The 24,411-nt window shown below is 39.9% G+C and overlaps 1 protein-coding gene and 1 non-coding gene across 3 annotated transcripts in view; both read left to right on the plus strand.

Moving 5' to 3' along the window:
• The window catches only part of GABRG3 (gamma-aminobutyric acid type A receptor subunit gamma3), an 846,991-nt gene that overhangs the window by 433,445 nt on the left and 389,135 nt on the right, over window positions 1–24,411 (plus strand). The window lies entirely within an intron of this gene.
• Window positions 18,871–18,973, plus strand: LOC139178531 (U6 spliceosomal RNA). The gene has a single exon (XR_011562912.1). It is a non-coding gene; the product is annotated as a U6 spliceosomal RNA (small nuclear RNA).

Consider the following 24,411-nt stretch of genomic DNA (forward strand, 5'->3'; position numbering starts at 1 on the left):
GTATTTATAAATAAAAAGTATTTTCACAAGTATCACAAAAAGTATTTATCAAAGTATCCAAATGACAAAAAGGTAGTAACATTTTGATTTAAATCCTAGGCATAAATTAGTTTTTAAAATAAATGTAGTAAAGTATGAAATATGAAGTATTTAATGTAAATTTTTCAAAATTAAATATTGTTTAGGATTATTAAATTTTTTTTTTCGTAACTTGAGCATTTGTGTGAAGTTCTGATTGATTCTTAGACGGTAACTGAAGATTCCCTTTCTCTAGTTCACAAATAGAGGTGATTCTCCAGCAAGGAGTCCAGATAAAAGGCAAAGCTGGTGGCGGCAAAATTGGCTGCAGGCTTTCCTTTGCCATGTCCCACTACCCCCACCCTTGCCATTGATATCCTACAGGCCTGGAGTCTGGGTCTGTGTGGCCAACAGTTGTGGCTTCCCATGAGAGGCTAGTCAGTGTAGGCCCTGAGAACTTAGGGCCCCTGTACCCACCAGAGCTTGGCAAGTTGAAATGACTCCTGCAAACCCAGTGTGGATGAGCCTCCTTGAAAAAGATGTGCACTGAGGAAATGTGTGATTGCCAAAGCGATCCTTGCCATCTCCCTCCCCACCTCCCACCCTTCCACCCTCACCCCAGGCCACCCCCGCATTCCTAGTGCCTCCATCACTAATCATCTGATGTGGATGATATGGCTGTTTGCTTAGCCAGCAGATGGGAGAGGGCTGGTGAGAAGTCAGAGAGTGGCTATGGGGACAGACCTCCTCCTCACCCTCCTCTGCCTTTCTCTCCTCCTTGCTTTGGGTTTTGCATTGTTCTGAGAAGGTGGCTCTTGGACCCCTCAGAACTGCATTCCTCAGCCCAGGCCTGGCTCCCCTGGGTCCTCACCAGCCCCAGACCTTGGGCTGGGCAGGCACTCTGTGTCAATATGAGACTACTTTCCTGGCTCCCAATGGAGTCATCCTATCCTGTGTGTGAACCCCAGGAGAGGACACTTGTTTATAGGCACTGAATGCTCAACACAGATGTGATTGCCCCTAGTCAGCCAGAACTAAGCTGCCTCCATCCCTCCCTTTGCCAGGGGAAACTGGGGCCATATGCTTCTTAGGCAAGCCTATTAGACCTTCTTCAACCTGAGACTTTATGCAGTAGTGTAGCTGGGAAGGGTTAGTTTTAAATTTACACTGGATCTGCCCCTGTGACTAACCCTTTTTTGTTATTATAAACATACATAATAGCCTGCCCCAGGGAGATAACCTGAGCTGCCCACCTGTGAAGGACTGTAAGGAAGTTACACTAACACATTCCCCTGCCTGAGACCTGCCATTCTAGGGGACATTTGCAAGGACTGAATAGTCTTTTTACTTTGTTTCCTCCCCTTCCTCCCCACCCCATCTCTGACCCATAAAAGAACTTGACAACCAGGCCCTGACAAGATGGTTATTTTGAGGCTCTAGCCTTCCGTCTTCATGGTCAGCTGGCTCCCAAATAAGGTCCCTTCCTGATCCCAACACCTCATCTCATGTTCATTGACCAGTCTTGCAGCAAGCAGAGTGAGCTTGGACTCGGTAACAGCAGTGGAAATTAAAGACACTGGCAGGAAAGTGTGGGGCAGGATCTTTGGGAGAATTCAACTCCCTGAGAGAGGACACCTCCCCACCGACCCCTGTAAACCTGACACCAGGCAAGGCAGATAGAATATTACATCCAGAAGAGTTTTCCGAAGTAATCCAACCATATTACCATGCAAATAAAAATCTCAGAATCTGAAGTGTCCCTGTTCAGAGAATTTTGTTATAAATAATAGCACAACATTCTGTCTAGCAGTTTAAATTTTTAATCTGAAATTTTTTGTCTCTGACACCTGCTCTGTATTAACCTGGTCATGTGTTTTCCCAAGGGTTTCCTGCCTCTGTGTGCACTGATTCCTTTTGCTGTTAGAAAAATACAATTTTAAAGGAAGTTCTATCTGGTATAAGTTTCTTCTAGGAAGACCATGAAGGGCCCTGGTGTCCCTGCTCAGAGCCTCAGGGGACACAGCAGGACAGTGAGTCCACAAGCTTATCTCTGGCAAGGAAGGCAGCAACTCACTGGTCTTGCTGTACTCAGGACTTAATCTGCCCTGTGCAATATAATCGAATGGGAAGGATAATTCCCATTCTACCTTGAGCTGAGTTTTGGTTCTTTTACTTTTAGCTTCTCTAAATAACTCAGTTTTTCTTTGGGGAGAGGAGTAAATGACTGGCTAGTGAAATTTTAAATCTCCTGCTTTAAACAGGGTCATTCATAAAGGCTGTGTCACTCTCTAATGTACCTTATTTTCCCCTCTCTAATGAGAGAATTGATTTAACCTAATGCTTGAAATTAATTTTCCAGATTCCTGACCATAATCACCTTGCTTTGAAGAATCTTAAGGTTTCCCTGCAGAATTTGATTTTCTGCAGTTTTTCAGTTCTTCTAATAACTGCAGAGACCCTGCCCCAGAGCACACAGGGGACCATTCAATTCCCTGGATGCTCAGCACACTAACCAGAACCGATAGAAATTGTGAGTCAGGTGGGGATAAAGACTGGGAAACAGAAGACCAGGGTGAGGGGGTGTGAGTGAGTGAGACGGGGTTATATTGGGAAGGGTCTCTCTGAGAGGCTGCCTTCAGGCAGAGACTACATGTGAGAGGGGTTGCACACAGAGCTGGAGGGCAGAGAAGGGCCAGGGGCCCAGAGCAGGAAGGAGTTCAGGGCACGAGGGACCCTCAAAGAGGCAGGGCATCAGAGCACAGTGGAGCCACCCTCTAAGATGAAGCAATCACATAGGAGGGTTCTTGAATGTTATTCTAGGTTTCTGTGTTATTTTAATCAAGGAAATTTCACTGTCTGGTTTAAATTTGAAGATCTTTTCTGTGGTCACATCCCTATCCTCAGAGTCAGCACTGCTCTGGTCCCACCTGGCCAAACACCACCGAGGGCCACTCCAGGCCTCCAAACCATCACCCCTCCCACAACCTGCTTCTCTATCTTTGACTGCTTGCCCAGGCCCAGCCTGAACAGGGACCAGCTCTGGGCAGGCTGCAGTGGCTCCCAGCAGCAAAAATCCATAGCTCCCATGTCCTGCTTGGCTTTTTGAATGATGCTGATCTGCACAGGTGTATCTTACCCCATGACTGATCCTCTGCACAGGCAGGAGCAGAGGCTTATACCTCATACCTTAGGGACTGGGGTTCCTCCTTGGAAATGTTCTGTGAAATCAAGAGCCAAGAGCTCCAGACACCAGCTTCGGCTGGCAGTCTGCATGGGAACACATGTCTCTTGTCCTTCTTAACTTAAAAACCTATGTACAACATGAGAGTTTTTTCTGGGGCAAAATGAGGACGATAGCCTGGGAAACAGTATGTCAGATAGCTCTGAGAAACTGCTCCAAAGAAGTAACAGGGAAGGTCAGCATATACGTGATTTTGATGAAGGGGGAGTACAAAGCAATCAAACACATATTTTCTTTGCAGAAAGTTTCTTCTAGTCACAAGGAACAAATGTCACCATGAAAGATTTCAGGGCTTTTCTAGGTATGAGGAGATACAAGAACTGAGCTCATAAAATCGGTTCCTAAAAATATCCAACTATCTTAAGACTGTTCTGCCAGTTTTTCCCGGAGCACAGGGTGCCTCATTTCTGCTCTCTACCCTGAACTTCTTTCAGGGAGTGTCGAGAGTCAGCATATACAGAGAGTCAGCACATGATTTAAATCTTCTAGAGGTAGATGGCAAGTGCCAATGGGCAAGTGCCAGTTTGTAGTTGACACCTCTCAGGTTACTTCCTCCAGTAGAGAGACAATAGCCCGGGGAACCTTTGCAGTGTGATGCTTTGAGGAAGTCAGACCATGGATAACGATCAGTTCAGAATCATCCAACTTTGTTTCAATTGTCAAAATCCAGAAATAGCAACATGACCAGATAATAAAACAGTAGTTAATAAGAGTTAACATAAAAATGTAAAAACAGTTGGTGAACTGGGAGGTTTCAACTCCAAAGCTGGTATGAAGCTCAGAGGCATGAAATTGTAGGTGGCTTATCAAGAGACCTTGAGAGTGGGATGGTGCCTGAGCCAGCAGTCACCTAAGGGGCTCCCTCCTAAGGGGCAGAGCCAGGCTGAGATTCAGGTCTGGAGTTTTCAAGTTGAAGAGGTTCAGGTCTCCCTAGCATCCTTTCTTCTAAATTGGCTCTGAAGATGCCAAAATTCCCCAGAAAATAACAAGTATTTGGTTATATTTTATAGGTTGTTAGTGAATGTGGAAGGCAGAGTAATGGGCCCCTTCCTTCCACCAAAGATGTCCATATCCTAAAGCCTATGACTTATGAATATATTATGTTCCATGGCAGAAAGGACTATGCAGCTGTAATACATGAGGGACCTTGAGGTGCAAGGTATATTAGATTATCCAGGTGGACCCCAGGTAATCACAGGCTTATTTGTATAAGATGGAGGCAGGAAGGTTGGATAAGATGTGAGGATGGAAACAGGTGGGAGAGATGCAGTCCACAGGCCAAGGAATTAAGTTTCCTTTTAGAATCCTGGAAAGGCTGGGAACAGATTCTCTGCTGGATCCTCCAGAAGGAAAGAAGACCTGCAGACCTCTGACCTTCAGATAAAAATTTGTCTTCTTTTCAGCCAAATTTGGCATAATCTGCCACAGCAGCAATAAGAAATGAATACAATGAGCCAGTTTTCTTTTAGACTGGCTCTTTATACAAAATCATATTTCAATTGGCCAGATTGTGTTGTTTTCAAGGGTTTTTTTTTTTTTTTTTTACTGCTGATGAACATTTAGAATAGTATGTGAAACACTAGCATATCAGTTCATCTTTCTCTTTATCTATAGACAATTTGACCCAAAACACTGAGGGCTTTTTAAATTCAGTAAATAAAGTAAAACGATCTTACAGTTCAAAAGGGAAAATGATAATCATATTTTGAAACAAATTATTGTTAACTGTTTAAATAACAAGAGTCCTACTGTGTGCTCCATAGCAGGTTTTCAAATGCCCTTTTGTCCTTGGCTCAGTGGAAGCATGGACCTAGAGCAGCCAATATCTCAGGACAGAGATTATCTATGACGGAATACAAGGAAAAAGTTGAATTGTCTTCGAGTTTTCCAAATGCTGGGGTGACTTAAGCGATGCATATTGGGCTTTATGTGTAAATGTTGTTGTCGTTCAGTCACTAATTGTATCCTACTCTTTGCGACCCCCTGGCCTGTATCAGGCTCCCCTGTCCTTTACAGCCTCCCAGAGTCTGTTCAGATTAATGTTCATTGAGTCAGTAATACTATCTAAGTATCTCATCCTCTGCCTCCCCCATTCTCCTTTTGCCTTCAATCTTTCCCAGCATCAGGGTCTTTTCCAAAGAATCAGCTCCTCACATCAGGTGGCCAAAGTGTTGGAGCTACAGCTACAGCATCATTCCTTCCAATGAATAATCAGGGTTGATTTCTGTTAAGACTGATTGGCTTGATCTTGTTTCAGTCCAAGAGAATCTCAAGAGTCTTCTCTAGCATCATAATTCAAAAGCATCAATTTTCAGCACTCAGCCTTTCTTATGGTCCAATTCTCACATCCATACATGACTACTGGAAAAACCATAGCTTTGACTATATAGACCTTTGTCGGCAAAGTGATGTTTTGCTTTTTCAGTATACTGGCTAGATTAGTCATAACTTCCCTTCCAAGGAGCAAATGTCTTTTAATTTCATGACTGCAATTACCATCCAAAGTTATTTTGGAGACCAAGAAAATAAAATCTGTCACTGCTTTCACTTTCCCCCCTTCTGTTAGCCAGGAAGTCTATGGGACCAGATGCCATGATCTTAGTTTTTTAAACATTGAGTTTTAAACCAGCTTTTTCACTCTCATCATTCACCATCATCAAGAACTCTTTAGTTTCTTTTCACTTTCTACCATTAGAGTGGTATCATCTGCTTATCTGAAGTTGTTGATATTTCTCCTGGCAATCTTGATTACAGCTTGTGATTCATCCATCCTGACATTTCACATGATGAACTCTGCATTTAATTTAAATGAGCAGGATGACAATATACACCCTTGTCAAACTCCTTTCCCAATTCTGAAGCAGCCTGTTGTTCCACGTTCAGTTCTACCTGTTGCTTCTTGACCTACATATAAGTTTCTCAGAAGACAGGTAAGGTGATCTGGTACCCCCATCTCTTTAAGAATTTTCCACACTTTGTTGTGATCCACACACCAAAGGCTTAGTATAGTCAATGAAGCACAAGTAGATGTTTTTCTGGAAATCTCTTTTTTTTTCTATGATCCAACAAATGTTGGCAACTTGATCTCTGGTTCCACTGCCCTTTCTAAACCCAGCTTCTCCATCTGGAAGTTCTCAGTTCACGTACTACTGAAGCCTAGTTGAAGGATTTTGATCAGAACCCTACTAGCATGTGAAATGAACATAATTGTACAATAGTTTGAACATTCTTTGGATTGGAATGAAAACTGACCTTTTCCAGTCTTATGGCCACTGCTGAGTTTTCCAAATTTGCTGATATATTGATTGCATCATTTTAATAGCATCATCTTTATTTGATAGCCTGTGGTGAACAATGTTGGGTTTGTGATCTCCAAAGAAAAAGATTTAGCTTCAGGATCAGGGACCAGGTCTGATCGCTCAGAGCTTTTGTGTGCAGAAGTTTTATTACAGTGAAAAACGACAGAAAAATCTGACACAGACATCAGAAGGGGGAAGAGAGTGCCCCACTCACTAGTCTCATCAAGGCCTTATATACTTTTACCAGACCCACTCCCACAACATTTGTTTTAATATAAGAGAATTAGTCAGAAGGTTCTTGTTAAGAAGGATAAACAAGTCCTTGGATAAGATACATTGTTGTTATATAATCATTAGTTCAGAGTTTAAGGAAAAACATACCCTTGAGCAAGATGAGTTGTTTAGTTGTGTAATCATTATCTCTGGGATTAAAGAAAGTTAGTCTTAAAAACCATTGTCATAACAATTCAGAGTTTAAGAAAAATTGTCTTGTGTGAGGAAGACAAAGCAATGTAGAAAAAAAAAAAAAAAAAAACGTCCTTTTCTCCTCCTTGAGAACCCCAGACCCCTTTCTCCTCTTCAAGGGCCCTGGACCCCTTCCTTCTTGAGGACCCCAAACTCCTTATCAATCTACCTAAGAATCAGCTTTCTCATTTGAAATAACTCAGCTGGAATTCCATCACCACCACCAAACACCTTTGTTCACAGCAATGCTTCATAAGTGCCACTTGACTTCACAATCCACTATGTCTGACTCTAGGTGAGTGATCACATCATGTGGTTATCCAGATGATTATGACCTTTATACTTCTTCTGTGTATTCTTTCCACCTCTTCTTAATCTCTTCTGCTTCTGTTAGGTCCATATTCTGTCTTTCATCATACCCATCCTCGCATGAAATACTCCTCAAAATCTCCAGTTTTCTTGAAGAGATCTCTGGTCTTTCCCTTTCTGTTGTTTTCCTCTATTTCTTTGCATTGTTCATTGAAGAAGGCCTTCTTTTCTCTCCTTGCTATTCTCTAGAACTCTGCATTCAGTTGGGTATATGTTTTCCTTTCTCCCTTGCCTTTCACTTGTCTTCTTTCCTCAGCTATTTGTAAAGCCTCCTCAGATGACTACTTTGATTCTTGCACTTCTTTTGCTTTGAGATGGTTTTAGTCACCACCTCCTATATAGTATTACAAACCTCTGTCCATTGTTCTTCAGGCATTCTGTCTACGAGACCCAATCCCTTAAATCTATAAATTACCTACATTGTATAATCGTAAGAGATTTGATTTAGGTCATACCTGAGTGGCCTATTGGTTTCCCTACTTTCTTCAATTTAAGCCTGAGTTTTACAATAAGGAGCTCATAATCTAAGCCACGGTCAGATTCAGGTCTTTTTTTGCTGACTATACACAGCTTCTACATCTTCCTCTGCAAAGAATATAATCAATCTGATTTTGGTATTGACCATTTGGTGATGTGCATGTGTAGAATCGTCTCTTGCATTGTTGGAAAATACTGTTTGCTATGACCAATGTGTTCTCTTGATAAAACTGTTAGCCTTTGCCCTGCTTCATTTTTTACTCCAAGCCCAAACCTGCCTGTTACTCCAGGTATCTCTTGACTTTCTACTTTTGCATTCCAATCCCCTGTGATGAAAAGGGCATCTTTTTTTATGCTATTTCTATAAGGTCTTCTAAGTCTTCATAGAATGAGTCAACTTCAGCTTCTTCAGTATCAGTAGTTGGGGCATAGACTTGGATTACTGTGATGTTGAGTGGTTTGCCTTGGAAACAAACTGAGATCATTCTGTCATTTTTGAGATTGCACCCAAGTACTGCATTTTAGACTCTTATTAACTATGAGGGCTACTCCATTTCTTCTAGAGGGTTTTTGCCTACAATAGTAGATATAATAGTCATCTGAATTAAACTTGCCCATTCCCACCCATTTTAGTTTATAGATTCCTAAGATGTTCAAGCTGGTTTTAGAAAAGGCAGAGGAACCAGAGATCAAATTGCCAACATCCACTGCATCATCGAAAAAGCAAAAGAGTTTCAGAAAAATATCTATTTCTGCTTTATTGACTATGCCAAAGCCTTTGACTGTGTGGATCACAATAAACTGTGGAAAATTCTGAAAGAGATGGGAATACCAGACCACCTGACCTGCCTCTTGAAAAACCTACATGCAGGTCAGGAAGCAACAGTTAGAACTGGACATGGAACAACAGAATGGTTCCAAATAGGAAAAGGAGTATGTCAAGGCTGTATATTGTCACCCTGCTTATTTAACTTCTATGCAGAGAGCATCATGAGAAACGCTGGGCTGGAGGAAGCACAAGCTGGAATCAAGATTGCCAGGAGAAATATCAATAACCTCAGCTATGCAGATGACACCACCCTCATGGCAGAAAGTGAAGAGGAACTAAAACGCCTCTTGATGAAAGTGAAAGAAGAGAGTGAAAAAGTTGGCTTAAAGCTCAACATTCAGAAAACTAAGATCATGGCATCTGGTGCCATCACTTCATGGCAAATAGATGGGGAAACAGTGGAAACAGTGGCTGACTTTGTTTTTCTGGGCTCCAAAATCACTGTGGATGGTGATTGCAGCCATGAAATTAAAAGACACTTACTCCTTGGAAGGAAAGTTATGACCAACCTAGACAGCATATTAAAAAGCAGAGACATTACTTTGCCAACAAAGGTCCGTCTAGTCAAAGCTATGTTTTTTCCAGTAGTCATGTACGTATGTGAGAGTTGGACTGTAAAGAAAGCTGAGCACTGAAGAATTGATGCTTTTGAACTGTGGTGTTGGAGAAGATTCTTAAGAGTCCCTTGGACTGCAAGGAGATCCAACCAGTCCATCCTAAAGATTAGTCCTGAGTGTTCATTGGAAGGACTGATGTTGAAGCTGAAACTCCAATACTTTGGCCACCTGATGCGAAGATCTTATTCATTTGAAAAGACCCCGATGCTGGAAAAGACTGAGGATAGGAGGAGAAGGGGACGACAGAGGATGAGATGGTTGGATGGCATCACCAACACAATGGACATGGGTTTGGATGGACTCTGGGAGTTGGTGATGGACAGGGAGGCCTGGCTTGCTGCGATTCATGGGGTCGCAAAGAGTCAGACACGACTGAGCGACTGAACTGAAGTGAACTGACACCACAAAGACTCCTCTCTTTACTCTCCTAAGTTCTATCTAAGACAGTGTAGTACACTCTCCCCAAGCCTCCAACTCCTCAAAGTGACAAGTTCAGACACTCCTCTTTGCCTTCTGGGGCAACTCATCAGCAATCTCTTTCCCTGGGACAGGTTGGGAAGTGCACATTCATTCCCTGCCCCCGTTTCCATGGTAATGAGAAAGTGAACAGCATTCAGCAACTACAGTGAGGACCAGAGGAGGCGGATCATCATTGTGAGTGATGAGGGACGTCTCATGGAGAGTGGGGAACCAGAGTTCGGGAGGCCACTCAGAGATCACTGGGTCCTTCAGCACATAAAGAGGCCCAAGTCTAGAGATGTGGGCTGGGAAACAATAGCCTCACAGATAGAGGATGACTTTCCCTGTCCTGAGGATCACACTGCAAGTCAAGTGTGCCCCCAGAAAATACCTGAAAGTTGTTCTTCAGGAGAGTTGAACAGGCAGGTAGTTGAGGGGAGTGGGTCCCTGAGATATTCCTGAGTTCACCCTCCCTGTCTGTAGCCTTGCACCTACTTAAGCAGCAGCTTTTCTATATCTAAGACCTAATATAAATGGATAACCATGATCATCACAAAGTAAAAGGAAACCTGAGATGTAAACATGAAACATCTTGATTAAAAAAAAAAAAAAAAGATTAGCTAATAGTCCAGAGGAGAAAATTTAGGAAACAGATAACTTCAAACAAAACACTCTGATTAGCATGGCTGGAGTGAGATTTTAAACATGGCAACTGTTAAAAAAAAATACAACAAAACAGGATCTTATGATGGGTTAAGAACTGGGGAATAATTATAAAGGTTCTTTATATTAAGAAAATATAAAATTTGGTTAAAAAATGAGAGAAAGCACAAGAAATTTCTTTTTAAAATAAAGCTTCTTTGTTTTTCTCTTTATGACTTACTTCATTCTGTATAACAGGCTCTAGGTTCATCCACCTCAGTTCAACTGACTGAAATTTGTGTATATCCAGCTTCTTTATCCATTCACCTGTTGACGAACATCTAAGTTTCTTCCATGTCCTAGCTATCATAAATAGTGCTGCAGTGAACATTGGGGTACATGTGTATTTTGTGGTTTTCTTAGGGTATATGCCCAGTAGTGAGGTTGCTGGGTCATATTGTAGCTTTATTCCTAGTTTTTTAAGGAACCTCCATATTGTTCTACATAGTGGCTGTGTCAATTTACATTCTCATCAACAGTGAGCAAGAAGGTTCCCCTTTCTCCACATCCTTTCCAGCATTAAAAGTTTGTAGATTTTTTGGTAATGGCCATTCTGACTGGTATGAGGTGATACCTCATTGTGGTTTTGATTTACATTTCTATAATAGTGAGCAATGTTGAGCGACTTTTCAAGTGTTCATGGTCCATCTGTATGTCTTCTTTGGAGAAGTGTTTGTTTAGGTCTTCTGCCCATTTTTTGATTGAGTTATTTGTCCTTCTGATATTGAGCTGCAATTGCATATTAACACATATATATGGAATCTAGAAAAATGGTGCTGGTGAACGTATTTGTAGGGCAGGCACAGAGACACAGATGAAGAGAATAGACTTGTGAACACAGCGAGGGAAGAAGAGGCTGGGATGAATTGAGAAAGTGGCATTGAAATATATACATTAACATGTGTAAAACAGGTAACTAGTAGGAAGTTGCATAAAACAAAGGAAGCTCAGCCTAGCGCTCTGTGATGACAAAGAGGGATGAGATGGGGGAGTTGGGCAAGGAGGCTCAAGAGGGAGGAGATATATGCATACTTACAGCTGATTCACAGTGTTGTAAGACAAAAACCAAGACAAAACTGTAAAACAACTATCCTCCAATTAAAAATAAAAATTAAAAAAGTAGAACATGAAAGGATAGTAAATATGAGTGTAAAGAAAAGAAAGAGTATTTCTTTAAAAAAAAAAAAAAAAATCCAGAATCCAGCCTAATAGAAGTTTTAGGAAGAGATCACAGAGTGAGTGGAGTTAAGGAAACTATGCAATTAATAACTTAAAAATTCCTCAGTGGAAAATAAGTATTTATTTTGGAAAGGAAATCAAATGCCAAGTACCATGGCTAGAAAAATAAGAGATTTTTCTCTTCAATACCAATCTGTAAAATTTTGGAATACCAGGAATAGAGGTCAGCTGTGAATAGAAAGAAAATTATGATGGTTTCAGAATCTCATCAGTGACACTGGATGCTGAAACACAAAGGAGCTTTGAGAGGATGTGTTCAAACTTCTTGGGGAAAATAATTTTGTGTCTTAATTCCCATACCCAGCACTCAAATATATGTGATATGCAGTGTTAGTCAGCTAGGGCTTCCATAACCAAATAGCACAGATTGCATGGCTCAAACCACAGAAATTTATCTTCTCACAGTTCTGGAGGCTGGGAGTCTGAGTTCAAAATGTTGGCATGGTTGGTTCCTCATAAAGCCTCTCTCCTTGATGTGCAAACGACTGTGTTCTCACTGTGTCCTATGCAGACTTTTCTCTGAGCATACCTCCTTGACATCTCTCCCTCTTCTTACAAGGCCAGAGTCTTACTGGATCAGGATCCTACTCTGACGTCATTTAACCTTAATTATACCTCTTTAAAGGCCCTATCTTCAAACAGTCACATTGGAGGAATTTTGGAGAAATATTAGTCCATAACATGTGTGATAGTAAAATAAAGACATTAATATATATCAAGGGCTAAGACAGTTTGCCTCCTTCAAGAAAAAAGGTAAATAAACCAAATGTGAAGAAAGATACTAGATCCAAGAGACAGGGAACCCAATGTAGGAGATAGATGAAGAGAGTTCCAGGGCAATGCTCTGTAGATTACACTAGCTGAAATGGACTGAATTGGTCGAGGGTCAGGAGGAAGAGCATTGGGACAAAGCAGGTATGCATTGGATGACATAACATGGGCCAATAACACACGAATAAAAGAAAGACACCTGCATACTTTCTGAGCAACTGCTCAGTCCTGCCTGACTCTTTGCAACCCTGTGGACTGTAGGCAGCTCCTCTGTCCCTGGGATTCACCAGGAAAGAATATTGGAGTGGGTTACCACTTCCTCCTCCAGGAGATCTTCCTGACCCAGGGGTCAAACCCAGAGCTCCTATGTCTCCTGCATTATCAGGCAGATTCTTGACCACTGAACCACTAGAGAAGCCCAAGAGAAAGACAATCATAAGGAAAAAAGTAAGACGTGCATAAATAAAATGGCACAATGCTGCTCTACCTATCTCTGTGGTAACAATGGAACAAAATAGAAAGCCCAGAGATAAATCCATGCACCTATGGACACCTTATCTTTGACAAAGGAAGCAAGAATATACAATGGAAAAAGATAATCTCTTTAACAAGTGGTGCTGGGAAAACTGGTCAACCACTTATAAAAGAATGAAACTAGAACACTGTCTAACACCATACACAAAAATAAACTCAAAATGGATTAAAAATCTAAACATAAGACCAGAAACTATAAAACTCTTAGAAGAGAACATAGGCAAAACACAGCAGGATCCTCTATGACCCACCTCCAAGAATATTGGAAATAAAAGCAAAAAGAAACAAACAGGACCTAATTAAAATTAAAAGCTTCTGCACAACAAAGGAAACTTTAAGCAAGGTGAAAAGACAGCCTTCAGAATGGGAGAAAATAATAGCAAATGAAGTAACTGACAAACAACTAATCTCAAAAATATACAAGCAATTCCTGCAGCTCAATTGCAGAAAAATAAACGACCCAATCAAAAAGTGGGCCAAAGAACTAAACAGACATTTATCCAAAGAAGACATACAGATGGCTAACCAACACATGAAAAGATGCTCAACATCACTCATTATCAGAGAAATGCAAATCAAAACCACAATGAGGTACCATTTCATGCCAGTCAGAATGGCTGCGATCCAAAAGTCTACAAGCAATAATGCTGGAGAGGGTGTGGAGAAAAGGGAACCCTCTTACACTGTTGGTGGGAATGCAAACTAGTACAGCCACTATGGAGAACAGTGTGGAAATTCCTTGAAAAACTGGAAATAGAACTGCCATATGACCCAACAATCCCACTGCTGGGCATACACACCGAGGAAACCAGAATTGAGAGACATGTGTACCCCAATGTTCATCACAGCACTGTTTATAATAGCCAGGACATGGAAGCAACCTAGATGTCTGTCAGCAGATGAATGGATAAGAACGCTGTGGTACATATATACAATGGAGTATTACTTAGCCATTAAAAAGAATACATTTGAATCAGTTCTAATGAGTTGGATGATACTGGAGCCTATTATACAGAGTGAAGTAAGCCAGAAAGAAAAACACCAATACAGTATGCTAAGTCACTTCAGTCGTGTCAGACTCTGTGTGACCCCATAGACGGCAGCCCACCAGGCTCCCCCGTCCCTGGGATTTTCCAGGCAAGAACACTGGAGTGGGTTGCCATTTCCTTCTCCAATACAGTATACTAATGCATATATATGGAATTTAGAAAGATGATAACAATAACCCTGTATGTGAGACAGCAAAAGAGACACAGATGCATAGAACACTCTTTTGGACTCTGTGTGAGAGGGAGAGGGTGGGATGATTTGGGAGAATGGCATTGAAACATGTATAATATCATATATGAAACGAATCGCCAGTCCAGGTTCTATGCAGGGTACAGGATGCTTGGGGCTGGTGCACTGGGATGACCTGGAGGGATGGTATGGGGAGGGAGGTGGGAGGGGGTTCAGGATGGGGAACACGTGTACGCCAGTGGTGGATTCATGTTTATGTGTGGCAGAACCAATACAATATTGTAAAGTAAATAGCCTCCAATTAGAATAAATAAATTTAAATTTAAAATAAAATAAAAAACAGTCCTGCATTAAAAGGTGAGATTACAACTAAAAAAAATAAATAAAATAAAATTTTCAACTTCTAGAAACTTTAAACATGGAAACTTTGTTTGTAGATGAAATTAGAAACTGAGAAATGGGACAAAAAGTCAGCTTACTGTGTGACACTGTGAATCAAGATTTATCTCCAGAAGAAGGAAGCAGTTGGAAGCAGATGATTTAAAGTTGCAAAGGTAACCAATATGGGAACCAGTCTTAGAGCCATATTGAGAGAGTTGATTTTCATATACTGGAGTCTAAAATTGGAAAATTAATACGTATTCCAGTGGCAAAGCATTATCTAGAGAACTGACATTAAACATTAGAGTGAGAATCAGTGGAAAGAACTGATTTCCCCACCATTTGCCTCTGCTCAGGATAGAGGGATTTGGATTGGTAAGATGGGCGAGGAGATGTCACTCTGCATCACATACCCTCCTGGTACTAGTCTATCTTTTCTCATATATGTGTTTAATTACATAAGTATATGAAATGCATGTAATTATATATATGTGGTGTTTATCACACTGACATTGTACTTGACAAAGAATTATAAGTAGAACCTACCTCTTCCTTCCTTTCCCCTTTATATAAACCTTCCCTGGTGCATATTTCTATCCTCAGGGAGTAACTTTCTAACTTGCAAAATTATTGAAAAACTTATTTCACTTCAAGTCATGCTATTGAATTTCCACATTTCTATCTTTTAAAAAAAGCCTCCGTTCTATGAGTTCACTTTTTTCATTCTTCAATTTTATGTATTAAGAATTGAGGCCAATAATATTATTTATTTCCTTATTTTTCCCTGTAAATCACTACATCCCACCTCTACTACCCAACAGCTCTTTATAAAATGTATGTGCTCTTTATTGTCACTTTCTCCTTTCTTTCCAACAGATCTCTGAGCAGAGTCCAACTTGCCTTTCTCTTCTGACTATATGACAAATCAGAGCTCATTTTCAAGACTAGCCATTCTCTCTCAAATTCTTTTCTTTCTGAACATATTATATTAGAATAGAAGACAATGATCCATATTTGTGCATCTTATTTGGTCAGGAGCAAGAGACCTGAGTGTCTTTGAGGGAGGGAAAATACACTGTATGCCTTGTGAGAGAACAGAACATCTCACAGTTTAGAGGGACACTTTTGTATTTCCTTTCATTAGTTATCATCTGTTTTTCCTTTTGTGATCAAAGCTGGAGGTAATTGGTGGGCTTTACTTTCCAGTCATGCTGGGCACCTTAAACCAGAGTCATCTCCATAATGCTTTCTTGTAAGAATACTATTTTCAAAGTAGGGATGCAAAGAGATATGTTGATCTGTAATGAGTCTTAGTGGTTCTTTTCTACATCTCCATATCTCCTATTAAATGAATGATTTCTTTTTGGGATCCAGTTTTACCTTACCAAAGATGTGACATCTTGATCCCTTCCTCCCTCTGCCCTGTCTTCCACACTGAATAACCACTGGAATTTTGAGGATGTTTGTAAGGGTTGTTTTTTTTGTTGTTGTTGTTGTTGTTTTCCTTTTTTCTTTTTATATTTGTAAGTTTTACTAACGTATTTTTCATTCTTAATTATTTGTGGTGAGACAAATATCCTTACCTGATTTAAGCACTGCCTTCAGCAATTTGAGAACTTTCTGCTGCTGCTGCTGCTAAGTCACTTCAGTCGTGTCCGACTCTGTGCGACCCCATAGACAGCAGCCCACCAGGTTCCGCCGTCCCTGGGATTCTCCAGGCAAGAACACTGGAGTGGGTTGCCATTTCCTTCTCCAGTGCATGAAGTGAAAAGTGAAAGGGAAGTCGCTCAGTCGTGTCTGACTCTGAGCGACCCCATGGACTGCAGCCTACCAGGCTCCTCCGTCCGTAGGATTTTCCAGGCAAGAGTACTTGAGTGGGGTGCCATTGCCTTCTCCGTGAGAACTTTCTAGGGATGCATATTTAGAACCATAAGACAGTTAAATGACTTATCAAGAAGTCATTTAAGCTTTTCTTTTAATTAGCAAATAATTTTGAGAAAATAGAGTCCACTGAACTGTAGGCTTTTTCTCCCTTCACTATGCCTAGTGCTATTTTCTACACAAAAGAAACACACGTTTCCTCCACTGATTATTGTATCAGTTTGGCACAAGTGAGAGCCATTAGTTTTGAATCACCTGGGCTCTCATTTCCATCACAGCCAAAGATAACTGGTAAATGAATTCCTCTTTAGAAATAGAGTCATCAGAGCCCACTTGCATCAAACCCAGGGGCTATCACAGATAGCACAGAATGCCAGGATTGCATCCAGATTATAGAGAACGTAAAATTCCCTGAAAGAGTATCTACTTACTACTAGGATTTATAGTGGAGAGATTAGAAATAAATTCAACAGTGAAATGCAGTATCATAGCCACAATTTCTTTTTTAAGAGTTTAGTGATACGTCAATCTCAACCCCAGTGGTCAGTCATCTGTAAATTGTACTGAGTCCCAAGAAAATCCACCTGAAATGTGTGACGCTGTTTTGCTTAAGTCACCAGATTCTGATTCCTGTAACCATTCATTCTGTAACAGAAATGATGCTGTGACTGATATTTGGATAGTTCCCCAAATTAAGAGATTTGAACTTGTCACTTTTTCAAATGAGCAAATGAATCCTATTAATAGCTGCTTCTAGGAGCAGATGGGAATATTTGATGCACAGATGGAAACCAAAATATTTAAAACTTTCATTTTCTTTCCATCTATCTGTGGGAATCATTTTTGTTTTAAACTTATCAACCAAAAAGCCTGTGCCTAGAATTCATTCTGTGAAGTCAACTGCATTCAGTTGTGATTGTTCAAACAAATATTTGTAAATACTTTTATTTGTTGGGCCATGCCTCTTACTGAGACAATGGGCATTGTCCTCATGTTGAGTAGACAAACATTAAAGCTGACCACTATTTTTAAAAAGCCACGGTGGTAATACATACTGGGAAAGAGAAGCACAGAATTCTGGGGGAATCCATGACCGCATCTCCTGGAGGGTCAAGAAGGGAATCTTGAGGGGCATGATGTTTGAGCTGACAACTGAGAGGGGAGCAAGGCACTGTTTAGCAAGGGAGGGGCACAGAGATGAGGAAGTATCCTATTTGGAGGTAACATCAGAGGGAGGACCCAGTGGTGTAGAGAAACATAGACACGGTTGCCTCTGGAGGAACTGAGGAAGGCCAGAAAACTTAAAGCTCTCATGCCTGAGAAACAGCAGGAGAAACTTGCTGGGGATGACCAAGGCCTTCAGGAGTCTGGGGAAGTGTTGGACGCTCTACAGGGGCGTTATGTGAATGGACATGCATTTTAAAGAGCCATTCTGGCCAATATTAGGAGAAAAGATTTCAGAGAGCAAAAGTGAGTACTTTTGTTTTAGGTACATGCCCTTTATCAAATATGTTCATTGCAAGTGATTTTTCCTAGTCTGCACTTGTCATTCATTTTCTTAACTGTGTCTTTAGAAGAACAGATATTTTCAATTTTGATGAAATCCAGTTTATCAATTTTTTTCCATGGATCATGCTTTTGTAGTTTTATGTAAAATTTATCAGCAAATCTAAGATTTTCTCCTATGTTTTCTTCTAAAAGTTTTTAAGGTTTAAGGTTTATATTTAGATCAGCAACCCATTTTGAGGTAATAATTGTATGAGTGTAAAATATGCATCAGAATTTATTTTTTTTCATATGGATAGATAATCTTTACACACTATTTGTTGAAAGGATCATTCTGTGTTGTCTTCTTACATTTGTCAAAAATCAGTTATCCCTATGTGCGTCAATCCATATCTGGACTCAATCCTAACCACTTGTTTGTCTTTATCACACTGTCTGGATTTACTGCATCTCTAAACTAAACCTTGAAATTGGATCTGTAGTTCTGCACCTTTGGTATTATTCTCTTTCAAAATTGTACTGGCTACTATGGGTGCTTTGCAGTCCCATATTTTAGAAATAGTTTGTGAACTACTAAAATAAAATCCAACTATATTTACATTATTATTGTCTAGTCACTAAGTCATGTCTGACTCTTTTGCAACCCCATTAACTGTAGCCTGCCAGGCTCCTCTGTCCATAGGATTTCCCAGGCAACAATACTGGAGTGGGTTGCCATTTCCATATCCAGGGGACATTCCCAACCCAGGCATCAAACCTCTGTCTCCTGATTTGGCAAGCAGATTCTTTACCACTGAGCCACCAGGGAAGCCTGTAGTTTTATTAAGAATACATAAATAGGGCTTGCTTCAGCAGCACATATACTAAAATTGGAACGATACAGAGAAGATTAGCATGGCCCCTCGGCAGGGATGACATGCAAATTTGTGGAGCATTCCATATTTGTAATGGATCAGTGAACTGGAAGATAAAATCATGGAAATAACTGCTGAAGAGCAGAATAAAGTAAAAAGAGTGAAAAGAACTGAGGATAGTCTAAGAGACCTCTGGGACAATATTAAACTCACCAGTATTCGAATTATAGTGGTCCCAGAAGAAGAGAAAAAGAAAGGGTATGAGAAAATTTTTGAAGAAATTATAGTTGAAAAGTTCTCCAACATGGCAAGGGAAATAGTCATTTAAGTCCAAAAGGCACAAAGAGTCCCATACAGGATAAACTCAAGGAGAAACTCACCAAGGCACATACTAATCAGACAAAGATTAAACACAAAGACAATTAAAAGCAGCAAGGGAAAAGCAAGAAGTAACATACAAAGCAAGCCCCATATGTCTAACAGCTAATCTTGCAGAAGAAACTCTGCAAGCCAGAAGGGAATGGCAGGATATATTTAAAGTACTGAAAGGGAAAAATCTACAACCAAGACTACTCTAGATCTGGCAAGCATCTCATTCAAAATTGATTGAGAAATAAAAAGCTTTTCAAACAAGCAAACATTAAGACAATTCATTACCAGCAAACCAGCTTTACAATAAATGTTAAAAGGACTTATATAGTCAGGAAATACAAGAGAAGAAAAAGATCTACAAAATCAAACCCCAAACAATTAAGAAAATGGCAATAGGAACATATGTACCAATAATTACTTTACATATAAATTAATTAAATGCTCCAACCAAAAGACATAGACTGGCTGAATGGATACTAAAACAATACCCATATATATGCTGTCTACAAGAAAACCACTTCAGCCCTAAATATTGAAAGTGAGAGGATGAAAAATATATTCCATGCAAATGGGAAGCAAAAGAAAGCTGGAGTAGCAATCCTCATATCAGACAAAATAGACCTTAAAATAAGGAAGATTACAAGACATAAGAAAGGACACCACATGATGATCAAGGGATCAATCCAAGAGGAAGACATAACATTGTAAATATCTGTGCATCCAACACAGGAGCACCTCAATACATAAGACAAACACTAACAGACATAAAAGGAGAAATTGACAATGAACAATAACAGTAGTAGATTTAACACCCCACTTACAGCAATGGGCAGATAATCAAAACAGAAAATTAATAAGGAAACATGTCTTAAATGATACATTAGATGAGCAGACCTCATTGATATCTTCAGGACATTCCATCCAAATGCAGAATACAACTTCTCAAGTGCACATGGAACATTCTCCAGGAGAGACCACATCTTGGGTCACAAATCAAACCTCAGTAAATTCAAGAAAATTGAAATCATGTCAAGCAACATTTCCAACAACAATGCTATGAGGCTAGATATCACTTACAAGAAAAACACTGTAAAAAGTCACAAACACATAGGGATTAAACAATACATTTCTAAATAATGAACAGGTTACTAAAGAAATCAAACAGGAAATCAAAAAAATCCTAGAAACGAATGACAATGAAAACACGACAACTCAATACCTATGGATGCAGCAAAAGCAGTTCTAAGAGTAAGTTTATAGCAATAAAACCCTACCTCAACAAACAAGAAAAACATCAAAAAGACAATATAACTTTATACCTAAAACAACTGGAAAAAGAAGAACAAAAAACCCCCCAAAGTCAGTACAAGGAAAGAAATCATGATCAGAGCAGAAATAAGTGAAAAATAAATGAAAGAAACAATAGTAAAGATTAATAAAACTAAAAGCTGGTTCTTTGAGAAGATAATAAAACTGACATATGTTGTCATTATAGACATGCCTGAACCAGCTAAGTCTGCTCCTGCCCCTAAAACGGGCTCTAAAAAAGTTGTGACCAAGGCCCAGAAGAAGGACGGCAAGAAGCGCAAGCGCAGCCGCAAGGAGAGCTACTCCGTGTACGTGTACAAGATGCTGAAGCAAGTTCATCCGGACACTGGCATCTCATCCAAGGCCATGGGAATCATGAACTCCTTTGTCAACAGCATTTTTGAGCACATCGCTGGCGAGGTATCGCACCTGGCACATTACAACAAGCGCTCAACTATCACATCCAGGGAGATCCAGACCACCGTGCACTTGCTGCTACCTGGGGAGCTGGCCAAGCATGCCGTGTCTGAGGGCACTAAGGCTGTCTTCAAGTATACCAGCTCCAGGTAAATATAATATGCCTAGCTGCTGTTAACAGAGAAGGCAATGGCACCCCACTCCAGTACTCTTGCCTGGAAAATCCCATGGACGGAGGGCCTGGTGGGCTGTAGTCCATGGAGTCGTTAAGAGTCGGACATGACTGAGCGACTTCACTTCCACTTTATCCAGACTCATCAGGAGAAAAGAGAGAAGAATCAAATCAACAAAATTAGAAATGAAAAAGAAAGAGGTTGCAAGAGGCAAGGCAGAAAAACAAAGTATTATAAGACTTTTATGAAAAAAGAAAAAGGCAATAAAATGGATAACCTGGAAGAAAAAGACAGATTCTTATAATTCAGTCTTCTAAGACTGGACCCGGATGAAACATAAATTATGAGCAACCCAGTTATAAGCACTGAAATCAAAACTTTGATCAAAAAAACAAAAGTCCAGGACCAGATGGCTTCACAGGTGAATTCTATCAAACATTTAGAGGATCTAATACCTATCCTTCTAAAACTATTTCAAAGATTTCAGAGGAAGAAACACTTCCAAACTCATTCTACAAGGCCACTGTCACTCTGATACCAAAACCAGGCAAAGACAACACAAAAATAGAAAAGTACAGGCCAATATCACTGATGAACATAGATGCAAAACACTCAACAAACTTTTAGCTAACAGAATTCAACAACACATTAAAAAGCTCGTACACCATGATCAAGTTGGGGTTATTCCAGGAATGAAAGGATTCTTCAGTTCAGTTCAATCATTCTGTCATGTCCAGCTCTTTGTGACCCCATGGACTACAGCACGCCAGGCTTCCCTGTCCATCACCAACTCCCAGAGCTTACTCAAACTCATGTCCATTGAGTCAGTGATGCCATCCAACCATCTCATCCTTTGTAATCCCCTTCTCCTCCCACCTTCAATCTTTCCCAATGTCAGGATCTTTTCCAACTGTTCAATATACACAAATCAATCAATGCAAAGCACCATATTAACAAATTGAAAGATAAAAATGTATGATAATCTCAATAGATGCAGAAAAAGCCTTTGACAAAATTCAGCACCCATTTATGATAATAACTCTTGAAAAAATTGGCATAGAAGGAAACTATCTCAACATAGTAAAGACCATATATGATAAGCACACATCAAACATTATTCTCAGTGGTGAAAAACTGAAAACATTCCCTCTAAGATCAGGAACAAGACAAGGGTGTCTACTGTTACCACTATCATTCAACATAGTTTTGGAAGTCCTAGCTACAGCAATCAGAGACAAAAAGAAATAAAAGGAATCAAGATAGGAATAGAAGAAGTAAAGCTCTCACTGTTTGCAGATGACATGATAATATATATAAAAAACCCTAAAGATATTATCAAAAATTACTAGAGCTAATCAGTGAATTTAGCAAATTCGCATGATACAAAATCAATACACAGAAATCACTTGCATTCCTTTATACTAACAATGAAATAAGAAAGGGAAATTAAGGAATCAATACCATACAACACTGCAAAAAAATTATAAAATATCAGGAATAAACCTACCTAAGGAGACAAAAGAACTGTATACAGAAAATTATAAGACACTGATATAAGAAATCAAAGACAACATAAACAGACGGAGAGATATTCCATGTTCCTGGGTAGGAAGAATCAACATTGTGAAAATGACTATGCTACCAAATACATTCTACAGATTCAATGCAGTTTCTATCAAATTACCAATGTCATTTTTTACAGAACTAGAACAAAAAATTTCACAGTTCATGTGGAAACACAAAAGGCCCTGAATAGCCAAAGCAGTCTTGAGAAAGAAGAATGGAGCTGGGGGAATCAACCTTCCTGACTTCAGATTATAATAAAAAGCTACAGTCATCAAGACAGTATGGTACTGGCACAAAAACAGAACTATAGACCAATGGAATAAGATAGAAAGCCCAGAAATAAACCCATGCACCTGTGGGTACCTTATTTTTTACAAAGGAGGCAAGAATATACAATAGAGTAAAGACAACCTCTTCAATAAGTGATGCTGGGAAAACTGGACATCTACATGTAAAAGAATGAAATTAGAACACTTCATAACACCATACACAGTGATAAACTCAAAATGGATTAAAGACATAAATGTAAGGCCATAAACTATAAATCTCTTAGAGGAAAACAATAGACATTGTTGTTCTATATCAACAGAAAACTTGTTGATATAAATCAAATCAAGATCCTCTATGAACCACCTCCTAGAGTAATATAAATAAAAACAAAATTAAACAAGTGGGACCTGATGAAATGTAAAAGCTTTTGCGCAGCTAAGGAAACTATATAAACAAGGTGGAAAGACAACCCTTGGAATGGGAGAATATAACAGCAAATGAAACAACTGACAAAGGATTAATTTCCAAAATATACAATCAGTTCCAATATACAACTCAATATCAGAGAAAACAAACAACCGAATAAAAAAGTGGGAAAAAGACCTAAACAGCCATTTCTCCAAAGAAGACATACAGAAGGCTAACAAACACATGAAAAGATGCTCATGTCGCTGATTATTAGAGAAATGCAAATCAAAACTACAGTGAGATATCACCTCACACCAGTCAGAGTGGCCATCATCAAAAAGTCTACAAATAATAAATGCTGGGGAAGGTGTGGAGAAAAGGGAATATTCTTGCACTGTTGGTGGGAATATAAATTGATACAGGCACTATGGAAGATGATAGGGGGAATCCTTAAAAGACCAGGAATAAAACCACCATATGGCCCAGCAATCCAACTCCTAGGCACATACCCTGAGGAAACCAAAATTGAAAAAGTCATATGTACCCCAATGTTCATTGCAACACTATTTACAATAGTTAGAACATGGAAGCAACCTAGATGTCCACTGACAGATGAATGTATCAAGAAGTTGTGGTATATATATATATATATATATATATATATATATATACACACACACACACACACACACACACACACACACACACAATGGAATATTCAGTTCAGTTCAGTCGCTCAGTAATGTCCGACTCTTTGTGACGCCAGGCCTCCCGCTCCATCACGAACTCTCAGAGCTTACCCAAACCCATGTCTATTGTGTCGGTGGTGCATCCAACCATCTCATCATCTGTCGTCCCCTTCTCCTCCTGCCCTCAATCTTTCCCAACATCAGGGCCTTTTCCAATGAGTCAGCTCTCCACATCAGGTGGCCAAAGTATTGGAGTTTCAGCTTCAACATCAGTCACTCCAATGAATACCCAGGACTTATCTCCTTTAGGATGGACTGGTTGGATCT

Source organism: Bos indicus, chromosome 21 (assembly GCF_029378745.1).
Source record: "Bos indicus isolate NIAB-ARS_2022 breed Sahiwal x Tharparkar chromosome 21, NIAB-ARS_B.indTharparkar_mat_pri_1.0, whole genome shotgun sequence".
Taxonomy (NCBI): Eukaryota; Metazoa; Chordata; class Mammalia; order Artiodactyla; family Bovidae; genus Bos; species Bos indicus.